The sequence below is a fragment of the Oryzias latipes genome, chromosome 9 (assembly GCF_002234675.1).
Source record: "Oryzias latipes chromosome 9, ASM223467v1".
Taxonomy (NCBI): domain Eukaryota; kingdom Metazoa; phylum Chordata; class Actinopteri; order Beloniformes; family Adrianichthyidae; genus Oryzias; species Oryzias latipes.
Window position 1 is genome coordinate 3,275,969 of NC_019867.2, and position 12,299 is coordinate 3,288,267.

Consider the following 12,299-nt stretch of genomic DNA (forward strand, 5'->3'; position numbering starts at 1 on the left):
CACACACACACAAAAAGGAAAAGAGAGGCAATGGGACAAATCAGCACTTATAGATGTTGATTTATCATCACTCAAAACTGTGTATGAGTCATTATGAGAGTTTGGGGAGGTTATGTTACACTGAACACCATGTTCTATGGAGCTGCAGATGCAAAATGTTGTCATCCAAACCCATTCCCCTCCATCTTTTATGGCAACTGCTCCCCAGTGACTTCATTTTGTCTAACAGATAAGTATCCTCAAACATGGATATTCACAATATATTTTCCCACAAAGAATTAGTAAAACTGACAGTAAACAACTGTTAAAGATGAGTGGGGTATCAACAGCAAAACAAGCCTCACTGACAAGTACAGGATCTAAGATAGCTAATCTCAGATGACACTTACATTGAATTCAGGCTTCATCTAAAGGCATCTTTTAACACCAGCAAAGAAATTGCATGACTTGATTCATAAAATAGAAAACAATGGTTTCAGCGTCAGGTTAAGGAATTGTTGAGATTATTGTTTAAAGCTTGTTGCAGTTTTTAAAAGCAAACAAACCAACCAGAATCAAAAGATTCGCTGTTGTTTAATTCTTACAGGTTCACAACAGCCACCAAACGGCCAAGTTAGTGCTTAAAAATCATTACATCTGGTCGCGTGGGTGGCGCCGCGTGTCAGAAGAGCCCGCTCTGCAGGAGCGCGGCAGGAATAATTCAGCACCAAGGTCAGCGCTCAGGATTCAACACAGTGCGCACGTGCGTGTGTGGGCCACACAGAGAAAGAAATCATGTTTTTCTTTTTCTTTTTTTTTCAAATTGAAGCTGATTTTCATTGTTAAGAATGTTTGAATCTGCTTTTACAGGGCACGCGCTGATACTTCGAGTGAAGTGAAACATTAAAGGGGGCAGCTCTACAGTTCACAGCTATAGGGAAAAGCAGCAGTCATTCGGAAGTATTACGTGAACTAAGGTGCAGGAAAAGAAACTCCTCCAGGCGTTCTTCTGGAACCTGTCAATCCTCCGGGAGAAGCAGAACCGGATGCATAAAAATGAGGGAGAAGCGCGTGAAAAGCCAGGAAGATCTGCTTGTTTTCCCTGAATGAGTTAACGGTCTTGATATGAATATTTAACATTAAAGAGCAGCAGAACCGAAAGCCAGCCTGCTTTGATAAAGGTTACAGACGATATGTGGTTGCATAAATCAAGAATCATGTTTACGCGGTCTAAAACATTATGTAATCAATAATAGAGATCGGTTCTAATTAAGACCAAACGTATTCTTAATTAGAACCACATATTACTGATTGACAGATGTCACCATAAAGTTAAACTAGAACATTTACTTAACTTTAAAAAAAATATCACAATTTTCTGTTCAAGTAACCTCTGTTTTTGCGCACATGTTGCACAGCATCGCCATGAAAATCAGTCATTTTCTAGCAGTTTGGCGAATACATTTTCTCATTATTCTTATAGATAAAATTTGATTTTTTTTCTTCTGCAAACGAAGGATTTTTATTTCGTTCAGAGATCAAAACACACGTAAAATATCTAAACTTTATCTCTCTCCACTATAGCCAAATCCATAGTTTTTGCGTGTAATAAAGGCATAAAGGTGACACACAGGTGTGTGAAATGAATTCAGCAACCTGTTTTACAAAATAAGTTTGTTTTGAAGAAATACGTTTTTACAAAATCAAAAAGAAAGAAGGAAAATATGTTCCTTGAAAGACTGATTTGGTGTTCATCAGCTTCTGATCTCACTTTTGCTGGAATATTAGACAGTAAATTAAAAAAAAGCTAAAAACGGCATCTATATTTTCAATTTTGGGTGTTTTCTGTCGACACTTTTCAAAATACATCTTTTCAAAGACGCTCCATCCATCCGCTAGAGCCCAATCCTCATCCAGCGGAATGCGCAGCTTCACCATCAAGAAGCAAGCAAACAGGAATCCAAAGCAGCACTTACCCCTGAGAACAACGGTCGCTTTCTCAACCTGCAGCGAAGTTGGGGCAAAACTCCTGCGCGTCTGCCTCAGATGCGCTCTCAGCAAGAAAAGCGTCTCCAAGTCGCAGCAGCGCGCTCTGCCTCTCTAGAGACGAGGCATGCGTGTGGCTCTGTGCGCGCAAGGGCGCTTTATAACCACTCGGTGATGGGAGACGCCACGACTGGGAGGGAGGCGCGCGCGCCGATTAGATGAACTGCAGATGGATCCATTGGCTCTCGTCATCTCTCAGCACGCAGCGACAGCCTCTCCTCACATTCCTCACTGCCAACAGAGCTTTCTGAAGGCCCTTCAAGGAAAAAGGAAATTCAGAAAGGAGTGGCATCCCCACGCGGCAGCATCCACACCTTGAGCGTCAGATCAAGCCCCGATTATTCCGAGAAACGAAGACAAAGCATTCTTTGGTGGGCTCCGACACTAAACCCGTTCCATGTAGCCGGAATGTGAAGCGTATAACACGGAAATGTCTCTGCAGCAGCTCACATCACGAGTAACCTGCTCTTGAGTTTCTGGAGTTAAAAAAGCAATGAAATAAAATTTCTGTTTTAATAAATTTTTACAAATTAATCCAATGTTAATTTCTACTACTTGCAAAATAAAAATTATATTATTGTAGTATTTTCCTTTTGACCTTTAGAGGTCAACAAAGCTTCCTCCATCTAACCCAGTCTTTTGCATCCTCCAGCTACCTTCATGTCTGCATCCATAAACCTCCTCTTAGGTCTTCCTCCAGACCTCTTGCCACAGCTCTAGACTCAGCATCCTTATACCCATTGACTGGGATGTCCAAACCGTCTCAGTCTGACTTTATCTCTTAACCTGTAACACATGCTGTCCCTCTGCTGTCCTTATTCCTAACTTAGTCAACTCGGTCACTTAAAGAGAACCCTGGCATTTTCATCTCTGCCACCTCCAGCTCTGCTTCCTGTCTTTCCTCAGAGCCACTGTTTCTAGACTGAACAGGCTGGTCTACACCTTTCCTTTCGTTTGAGCTGAAACTCTTCTATCACACGCCACACCTGAGACTTTTCTCCACCCATTACAGCCTGCCTGCACTCGCTCCTTCACTTCTTTTCCACACTCTCCGTTCCTCTGGAATGCTGACCCTAGATCCTTCAAATCCTCCACCTTCTGTATCTCTTCTCCTATTTCCTCACTTGTCCACTTTGGCCCTTCTCATTCAGACACATACTCTGTCTCACAGCAGCTAACCTTCACTTTTCTCCTTTCCGGGGCAAACTTCCATCTGCTGCTGAGAAGCCAAGGGTTTTAAATGTAGTCACTTTTTTTCTCTTTATTTATTTTTCTGTGTTTTCTTTTTCATTAAACAATTTTACAGATAAAAAATATTTAGTTAGTCAAACTGATAAAAAGGCAAAGACGCTGTTGCCATCCATCCGTCCATCGCCTGAACCCAGTGAATCCCTTTCAGGCTGCTGGGGCCTATCCCCACTACAGTTGACTGAAGGCGGGATGCACCCTGAACAGCTCGCCAGTCTGTGGCAGAGCCGCACGCCGTGGCTGTAACTGAAATAATCTGTTTACAGCTGATCACTTGTTTAATATTTTCCCAGCAGTCAAGTGCAGAGCATCAGCAGCTGATAAGGTTGTTGCAAATGAAATTAAAAAATGTAACAAAAGAATGCAAGATGCACAAAAACAGTTTCTCAGGTGACACAAGTCAAGTGGCTAAAGGATAGAAAGTTTACAGAGAAAGAAGTTGTTGTGGAAAGAAGTTTGGGAGATAGAGGCAGAGAGAGGGAAACATGTTGAGAAGTGAAACATGAGAATTTCTTCCATCTCTCCAGAGTCTGAAAGGATGGACGGGTAAGGGAGAATGAATTGTATTGTTTTACTGTTGCATGTGCATTATAGACAACAACAAATAACTACTAAAACTAAAACTAAATTCTAACTAAACCTTCCAAAACTAGAAAAAGCAGAGCCAGCATGCCAAAAACCAGATAATTAGACACAAAAAACCACTCAAGTCAACCAAGTAGGCATAATTCTAAGAAAAAGAAAGCTTTGGAAGGACATTTTAGCTGGGTTTTTTTTAAGATGGCTTCCATCTTGGTTTTTCAAATGGCCAATCAGGTAAATTTGACAAGTATCCCCTTCAAAATCATCGTGCCAAATCTGGTGCTTGTATCACAAATTCCAGGATCAGTTCTGTAATATAAGGAAGAGCTTTATTTCAGGTTATTCTGTGAGAGTATCCAGGAACCACAGAGGAATAAAAGCACACAATGAATGGAATCTCGGCTGAGGTCAGAAGCGTTTGTGAGCAACAGTATGGTTTAATTTCAAGGAAGAGATGCTAGATCTGGTTAAAAGGTGCCTCTGGAGAAGAACAGAAAAGGTTAGAACTCTATTGTGTCTTTGTGGAACTAGAGCAAGTCTAGGAAACAGTGAGAGGAACATGTGGGATAAGCTCTAATCTCTGGAAAGGAAATTCAAGAAAGAGCAGAAATAAAATTCCAGCATGCAAACCTCATGATATGTTAGAGTCTGTGATGGATTACAGATAAACTACAGTGAGGTCATTAAGTATTTGATCACCCTGTGATTTAGCAAGTTCTCACACTTAGAAAACATGGAGGGATCTAAAATTTTCATCATAGTTGCATTTCCACAGTGAGAGACAGAATCTGAAGAAACAATTCAGAAATCACGTTGTACCATTTTTTTAAACAATTTTCTTTTGACAGCTCTTTGGTTTTGCCCATGTTGGTTAGACTTCTGACTGATTGTGGGGGGGCACAGGTACCTTTATGCAATCTAACGACCTCAAACAGGTGCCACTAATTTAGAATCATGAGCAGAGTGGAGTTGGACAACTTAAAAGCAGAGCAGCAGGACTTTGCTGGTCAGAAATCTATGTGATAATCAGGTGATCAAATACTTGTTTATCACAGTAATATACAAATAAATTGTTTAAAAAGATTGTACAACGTGATTTCTGAATGTTTCTTCAGATTCTGTCTCTCACTGTGGAAATGCACCTATGATGAAAATTTTAGACCCCTGCATGTTTTCTAAGTGGGAGAACTTGCTAAATCACAGGGTGATCAAATACTTATTGACCTCACTGTATAACTTCAATATAATATGGTTTCAGTTGAAAACTGTGTGACCAAAAGTTTGTTTGTTTATTTGTTCATGAATTTATTGGGACAGTGCACGAATACATAAAAGCAAAGATGTTTGCACCAGATTGTAACCAAAAGAGATCATTTCCATTTGTAGTTGCTTTACAAAACAGTATATTACGGAGCCCTTGTCCTGACATTAAGATATTAAAATATATCTTGTTCCCTCAGATTAATATCTCGTTCGCACAAAATACTATTCCGTTCCCACAAGATACTATTCCGTTCCCACAAGATACTATTCCGTTCCCACAAAATACTATTGCGTTCCCTCGAAATACTATCCCGTTCCCTCGAAATGATTAACTCATGCGAACGCAATAATTAATCCGTTCGAACGCAGTAATTATTCACGTCATAAGTCATTCACGCGGATATGCTCTCTGTACGCCGGCAAAAGCCGCTTTCAGCGGTAACTTCCGTGTCTCTGTGACCCACATTCGTTGAAAAAAGGAACATGAAAAACAAAAATGATCACTTTATTACTGTCTCAATGAATATAAGAAAAATATCAAAAGATTTATGATAACTAGGGTGCTTTGTCATACGATAGCTCCTGCTAGGCTACTACTAGCTCCGCCGCAGAGCTCTCTGATGTATGCCGGCATTTTAGCAACTGGCTGGTCGGTTGACAGACAGACAGCTAATATTGTAGTTTAGGGTCGAATAGGAATAATAACATTCAGGACTTGTTTTTTTTAACTTTAGCAGTCAGTCGCTTTACATTCGAAGGCTATTAGGCTACATGCTAACTAACTATCCGATCATTTATCCTGTTAGTAATTTACGTCATAGATTTACAGCAGATAACTTCACATTTCTGTCTGTGTGTGTCTCATTATATTGCATTGAAGACACGGAGGATGTTTAGAAAACAGATTTATTTATTTTAAAAAGCACAAAAACATCCATCGTATTCACGTTCACATCATCTGGTACGCCCTCCGTCATCTTGCTGCAAAAGCCGCTTCCTGCTGCTGCTTCCGTGTCTCTGTGAGCATTCAATAGGGGTAAAAATAAAAGCAAGAATGATCGATCTGTTATTTTCTCGATGAAAATCTGAAAAATATATTAAGCTGGCTGCTTCGCCTAATGCACTTACCTTTAGCTCGTAGCATAACAACAATAGCAGCACGTCACGTTTCCCAGCATGCTTTGCTGCCAATCATTGGTCTTGTTGTTACACCTTGGTTACAGGGACACGGTGATTGGCCAATGATAATAATAATATTATTCCTATTCGACCCTAAACTACAATATTAGCTGTCTGTCAACCGACCAGCCAGTTGCCCAAATGCCGGCATACGTCAAAGAGCTCTGCGGCGGAGCTAGTAGTAGCCTAGCAGGAGCTATCGTATGACAAAGCAGCCTAGTTATCATGAATCTTTTGATATTTTTCTTATATTCATTGAGACAGTAATAAAGTGATCATTTTTGTTTTTCATGTTCCGTTTTTCAACGAATATGGGTCACAGAGACACGGAAGTTACCGCTGAAAGTGGCTTTTGCCGGCGGACAGAGAGCATATCCGCGTGAATGACTTATGACGTGAATAATTATTGCGTTCGAACGCAATAATTAATCCGTTCGCACGAGTTAATCATTGCGAGGGAACGGGATAGTATTTCAAGGGAACGAGATATTAATCTGAGGGAACAAGATATATTTTAATATCGTAATGTCAGGACAAGGGCTCCGTAGTATATCATGGCTAAACATTATAAATATATTTACCAAGTTCAGAGAGGTTTTTGAAGTGAAGTAAACGCACTCCAAAAGAAAAAGAAAAAAATCGTCGGGAAAACCGTGATGGTCTTACAAAGATGACCAGGAAATAAAAAGACCAAGAAGCTAAGCCAAGATAAATAAGATCAAGCAAGATTGTTGGATTTGAAAAAAAACAAAAAACAAAATGATGAAATCGACAAGGAATTTAAATTGCCTTAGGACAAACTGTTCAATATGAAAGACAAATTTGTCTATGCAAGAGACGGCTGTAAAGCTGCCCAGAATCAACACTTACAACTCACAGAGCAGCTTTCATAGCTGAAGTTCAAGATCCAACAGCAGGAAGCTCTTATGAAGATGAGTCATCTGATGGACAGGAAGAACAATAGAAAAAAATGCCATCACTTTTCAGCAGAACTCAGATCTACAGAAACAGCCGGAAGATCTTTAAAGCAAGTCCAGCAAACTATCAAACAAGAGAATCGAGTTTTCCAACCTGGACACCAAAAGGAGAAGTTTAGAGGCTGAATGCAAGTCCATTATAGAGACAGTATGCATACCAAAAAGAGTGAAAGAGCAACATTCAGTTTCAAACACATTGATGACATTAAATGCATCACAGACTCCCTCACAAAGGGAAAAATGCTCTTGGAAGAAAAGAGAGAGGCTGATATCTTAACCCCAGAATCTTGAGGGTTGCTTCATGAATATCATCAAGTAATTTCCAACATTGAGGATTTGATGAAGCAAAACTCCAAATTTGGAACTAATGAAACTTATTGTTGAGGTCATATAAACAAAAAGGCCAGGGTCAAGCTTGAAGATGCAAAGACAGACGAGGAAGCTGCAAGGAAGGAAATATTCTGCTCTGAAAGAATGGGTTTCACAACGTAGATCCAACAACCGGAAGCTGTTCTGACTAAACCTTAGTGTCCTGATTCTGGACACAAAGGTTTGAAACCCAAAGCTGAGTTGGAAGGAAAACCAGCTTCTTCAAAGCAGATTCCCATGAATACGGAAAAGACCCAAAGGTCAAAACCTCCAGTGAGGAAGCGCCTGTGGACACCTGCTAAGGAAGCTCGCCAACAGAAACTTCCAACAGCTTGAAAGAGGCTAGAAATATGTAGGAAAGACACAACAAATGATTACTGCTGTTAGCAAACTTAAATGTCCTGCTGTTGGAAACCAAGGTTTGAAACCCAAAGCTACATTGGAGGGAAAACCAGTTTCTTCACAGATTTCTACTGCTGTGTTAAAGACCCAAAGGCCTGACTAAACCTGCAGCGAGGAAGCAGATTTATTAGAATGTGTTACTGTTAACTATTATCATTTAATGCAAGTCAAAACTTTTTAAAAGTGGAATTTAACAATAATTCTAATTTCTTTGCATGTAACATAAATCCAGTTTTGCCAAAACGACTAACTTTGAAAGTAAAAGAAACAGGATCTTTAAGAGGTTAGCTTTAAAAGTTAAAATAAATAATCTGCTTTACATACACATTTCAATCCTTTTTATCTTCAACTAAGATAGTGTTCTTGATTCTCCCATCAGGGGCAGTTAAAGCAGAAGACACAAATAAAAAGCTGCAAAATATGTATTTTGCTGCTTCATGACTAAAAACATCATTAAAGATCAACTCCAGTGAAAATGATTTTTTTTAATGTTTTTTTCTATTGACGGAAAATTAAGAAACTTAGCTCAAAGTCGCATTTCTGATTTTTTTTTAATTTAAACTGTTGTATATCAGGAGCAGACAAAAAATGCCATTTCAAAAAGACTGTAGTTGTGACGTTACAAATGCAATGTGCAGGCCGCAGTCTCCTTCCTCTACTCCTCTGATGCATCCACATGTAGACAGCTATCCGCCTACAACCGTGTTTTCCTCATCCAAACTGTACGACTGGATAGCTCCAATACTGCTTGCCAGAAATGTCTGAAAACAGAATAATCCTGATCAAAAGACCACTGAAAATAGATCAAAAGATGATCGGAGTGGGACGTTGATTTTGTTTTGTACCTCCTTTTGAGAGCATCATCAAGCATGATAGGTGTCCAGCAGACTAGGAAACAGTACAGTACTCGCATACATTAGAGCTCCTCATCTTTGTAAGAGATGGCTAAGTAAGTTTTCACTGTAACACTTTCTCAGGTTCTTTTCAGAATAGAGCAAAGTAATTAGATCCATGTATCATAACATGCTGAGTCCCCCCCTCAACCCACATACACACACACCTTGTGGAGACTTATTAGTTGACACTCAGACGTTTAGGTTACAACAAAGGTACCAGTATGTAAACCCTGCAAACAACCTGACTTCCTGCGTTACAATCAGGCCAAAGGGAAGACAATTCCTCCTTGGTTTGTTCACAGAGACACAGGAAGCTCCGATTTGAGCTCACGACATGTAGACGAGTCAAAGCTGATGATACCTGCTCCTAAATCAGTTCATGTTGAAACAACCTGGGCTGTGGCTACACCACTCCAACATGGAGATTTCAATTTAAGCCCGAACTGTAACGGATTATCTTTTACCGCTTGATCATTCGTCTTCTGCTGAACTTTGGCCAGATGGTCAAACTGCCATTATCTTGGATGATAGCTCGGGAATTAATATTTTCGCCGAACATCAAGGGAGTGTAAGCCTCACATTCTGCTATTAGATGAATATAAATATAGTGCATGTTTTCAGGCCGCACAAATGTCTTCCCCTGATCAGTTCTACAGTTTGACATTTTTCTGGCTAGTTTGTACAATAAGACAGAAAAGATTCCAACGTCTGAGCCAACAAAAACCAAACCCAAAGATACTCAAACAATGGGAACCTCATCGCTGGTTTCATGATGCAAACAGGTTAAGTCGCGTTTTTTTCAGTCTTGTTGGCGGCAGTATCACATAACCATTGACAGTCAGAATGACATCAAATACACCTCAAAAATCAGGTTAGATGCGAGGAAAAAAAGGATAAAGTTTTACAAATGACCGGCGTGGCACAGCTCTGAGAAGGTGACTCCCCTCCCACAAAAAAATTCTAGGTGAATAGGCTGAGCAGTTAGTGCTGCATTTTTATTGCAGGTCATCATCTTCCCAGATTACGCCAAAATAAACCCGAGCAGCTCAATTTTTTTGGTACTTTATTTGTGCTGATTTGTGTCATAAAAAATGTTGTTTGTGCCGCCACGTTTTTAAAATGTTACAAGTCTTACTTTTGGGCCATGACATCATTGAAGTGCAGACTTTCAGCTTTTATTCCATGGGTTGAACGAAAAGATTGCATAAAAATGTGAAGAACTAAAGGATTTTTTAAATACAATCCCTTCATTTCATGGACTCGTAAGTAATTGGACAAATGAAATAACCGAAAACAAAGTGGTCATTACTATTTTTGGTTTAAAACTCTTTGTTGGCAGGGCTTTCTCCTGAATGCTCTGCCAGGCCTTTACTGCAGCGGCTTTCAGCTACTGTTTGTTTGTGGACCTTTCTGTCTGAAGTTTAGTCTTCAACAAGTGAAATGCTGCTCAATTGGGTTAAGATCAGGTGACTGACTTGGCCATTCATGAATATTCCACTTCTTTGCTTTAATAAACTGCTGAGTTGCTTTGGTTGTATGTTTTGGGTCGTTGTCCATCTGTATTATGAAACGCCGCCCAATCAGTTTGGCTGCATTCACCTGGATCTGCGCAGACAGTATGTCTCTGAACACCTCAGAATTCATTGGGCTGCTTCTGTCCTGTGTCACATCATCAATAAACACTAGTGTCCCAGTGCCACTAGCAGCCATGCAGGCCCAGACCATCACACTGCCTCCACCGTGTTTTACTGATGATGTAGTGTGCTTTGGATCAGGAGCTTCTCCATGCCTTCTTCAAACTTTTCTTTTGCCATCATTCTGGTAGAGCTAGATTTTGGTATCATCTGTCCAAAGAATGTTTTTCCAGAACTTTTTTAGATGCTTTTTAGCAAAGTCCAATCTAGTCTTCCTATTCTTGAGGCTTATGAGTGGCTTGCATCTTGCAGTGTACCCTCTGGATCTACTTTCATGCAGTCTCCTTTTTATGGTAGACTTGGCTATTGATACGCCAACCTCCTGGAGAGTGTTTTTCACTTGGTTGGCTGATGTGAACGGGTTCCTCTTTACCATGGAAATTATTCTGCGACCTTCCACCACTGTTGTCTTCGGTGGACGTCCAGGTCTTTTTGTGTTGCTGAGTTCACCAGTGCTTTCTTTCTTTCTCAGCATGTACCACACTGTTGATTTTGCCTCTCCTAATACTGTATCAATTTCTGGCATGGTTTTTTTTCTGTTTTCTCAGCTTAATGATGGCTCCTTTCACCTGCATGGAGAGCTCCTTTGACCGCATTTTGTCTGTTCACAGCAAAATCTTCAAAATGCAAGCACGAGTCCTCTAATCAACTCCAGGCCTTTTATCTGCTTCACTCATAATGAAATAACAAGGGAATTGCCCACACCTGCCCATGCAATAGCATGGAAGTCAATTGTCCAATTACTCACTGTGGTAGTGTTCAGAAACAGAATTCGAAAAAATGTGTCTCTGTCCAAATATTTATGGTCCTGAGTGTTTGCATTCCTATGGAAGGTTGACCTGTGCTGTGGGTTTTTAGGTTGTCCGGGCCTGTGGAAGGTCACAGATAGGAGGGACTGAATCTTTAAAAAGCCACAGGTTTGACTTCCAGTTCTTTTGAGGCCCGTACAGCCACCATAAGGGACGTCATGAAATTGGAACATACCATTGCCATGTGTGGTAAGTGTATCGTAAAGTTATACTAAGACTAATGGAAATTGCACACACCGAAGACATGTGAGTGACACTGTCGTACAGTTTTCTTCCTCCTGTCGTTGGTAAGGTGCGAGCACTGGCTCCATACTGCGTGGAAATGCTGCACACACATGGTGTGCACGTGATATACAAGTGCCCGTAAATGTCCACACAAACTACACACTGTCTAATTTTCTCACCAAGATCAGCAAGGTTTGGGGGAGAAAAAAAAAAAGCAAAAATGCCTATTTTACCCCATTAACATGTATTTGTTTTCTATGACCCTATGCTCAAAGCATGCCCATAGAAAGAAATGTACATAAACATTTTCTCTCTACAGGTTCGCTCTACAGGTGAGCGGTTAGCAACGTTTGTGCGGTCCACCTGCGTGCCTCGTATGGGTTTGGCCACTTTTTACTTGCAGACGGCTTTTTTCCATCCGTGGGGGCAGTTGTGACAAAGGTTTCACTTCTACTCATGTTACATTATTTGGAAGAAATCATTTTTGCTTTCAGCGTCTCAACTTAGCTCGACGTATGACTCATGCTGTTTCTAATTAGAGACAGAATGGATTCCATCAATACAATGTGAAAACCAGCACAGCTTAGGGCAAAGGTGTACAGGTTTGAAAAACCTGTTATTGACTAAATC

The 12,299-nt window shown here is 40.4% G+C and overlaps 1 protein-coding gene across 3 annotated transcripts in view; it reads right to left on the bottom strand.

Moving 5' to 3' along the window:
• The window catches only part of nos1 (nitric oxide synthase 1), a 62,169-nt gene extending 59,882 nt beyond the window's left edge, over positions 1-2,287 (bottom strand). For 2 of the 3 annotated variants that reach the window (XM_023958052.1, XM_023958053.1), the window contains exon 1: positions 1,956-2,287. The gene's annotated coding sequence lies outside the window, so the exon portion shown is untranslated. 3 annotated transcript variants of the gene reach the window in all.
• Between the last annotated feature and the right edge of the window lie 10,012 nt (positions 2,288-12,299).